This window comes from Malurus melanocephalus, unplaced genomic scaffold (assembly GCF_030028575.1).
Source record: "Malurus melanocephalus ecotype Western Australia unplaced genomic scaffold, MMel_1.1 scaffold_5757, whole genome shotgun sequence".
Classification (NCBI taxonomy): Eukaryota; Metazoa; Chordata; class Aves; order Passeriformes; family Maluridae; genus Malurus; species Malurus melanocephalus.
The window spans coordinates 1-1669 of NW_026628988.1; the positions used below are offsets into that span (position 1 = coordinate 1).

At 60.7% G+C, this 1669-nt stretch overlaps 1 non-coding gene across 1 annotated transcript; it reads left to right on the forward strand.

Moving 5' to 3' along the window:
* The first annotated feature begins 1513 nt into the window (after positions 1–1513).
* Positions 1514–1586, forward strand: TRNAR-CCG (transfer RNA arginine (anticodon CCG)). The gene has a single exon. It is a non-coding gene; the product is annotated as a tRNA-Arg (tRNA).
* Positions 1587–1669: the final 83 nt, after the last annotated feature.

Consider the following 1669-nt stretch of genomic DNA (forward strand, 5'->3'; position numbering starts at 1 on the left):
GGGATAGACACGGGATAGACACGGGATAGACACGGGAGAGACACGGGATAGACACGGGATAGACACGGGATAGACACGGGATAGACATGGGATAGACACGGGATAGACATGGGATAGACACCGGGACAGACACGGGATAGACACGGGATAGACATGGGACAGACACGGGATAGACACGGGACAGACACGGGACAGACACCGGGATAGACACGGGATAGACACGGGATAGACATGGGATAGAGAGGGGGGCAGAGACGGGGACAGACGTGGGGGCATGGGTGCACCGGCATATGGGACAGGGGGACAGATGGGGACATGGGACACACGGGACAGACAGGACATGGGACAGACAGCAGGACAGACAGGACAGACAGCGGGACATGGGACACAGGACAGACATGGGGACATGGAGACCCGGGACAGACAGAGGGACACAGGGCAGACAGGGACACAGAACATGGGACAGACAGCAGACACGGGACAGACAGGGGGACATGGGAACACAGGACACACGGAATACGTGGGATACACGGGACATAGGGACATGGGACAGATAAGGACATGGGACACAGGAGAGACATGGGGACATGGGGACACAGGACAGACAGGGACACAAGACATGGGACAGACAGCAGGACACGGGCCACACAGTGGGACATGGGGACATAGGACATGGGACAGACAGCAGGACACAACACACAGTGGGACATGGGGACACGGGACAGACAGGAGGACATGGGATACACGGAATACATGGGATACATGGGACATGGGGACATTGGACATGGGACACACAGTGGGACACGGGGACACAGGACAGACAGGGGGACACGGTACAGATGGGGACACAGGACATAGGACATGGGACACACAGAATATATGGAATACACAGGACATGGGGACATGGGACACAGGACACGGGACAGACAGGGGGATGGACGGGAAGAGACAAAAGAAAGAGACAGGGGTCATCACAGGGCACCCATGGGTCACCCATGGGTCACCCGGGGTCACCTGGGGACACCTACAGGATACCTGGGGACACCCACGGGTCACTTGGGGACACCTACAGGATACCTGAGGACACCCATGGTCACCTTGGGTCACCTGGGGACACCCACAGGCACCCACGGGTCACCTAGGGACATGCACAGATGACCACTATACCTGGGGACACCCACGGGTCACCCGGGGACACCCACAGGTCACCCCTATGAACACCCATGGGTCACCTGGGGTCACCTGGGGACACCCACAGGCACCCGTGGGTCACCTGAGGTCACCTGGGGACACCCACAGGTCACCCCTATGGACACCCATGATCACCCGGGGTCACCTGGGGACACCCATGGGTCACCTGGGGTCACTTGGGGCCATCTAGGGGCACCCATGGGTCACCTGGGGTCACTCGGGGTCCCCTCGTGTCACCTCCCGTGTCCCCCCCGTGTCCCCGCGGGTGGCGGGGGGCTCGGCAGCGCCCCCAGGTGGCGGCTGGCGGAGAAACCGCGCGCACGGCCCAGTGGCCTAATGGACAAGGCATCAGCCTCCGGAGCTGGGGATTGTGGGTTCGAGTCCCACCTGGGTCGGCAGCGCCCCTTTTACCGGGGGAGCGTTTGGGGAAACGTTGGGGAGTTTTGGGGTGGAATTGGGGAATTTTAGGGGGAATTTG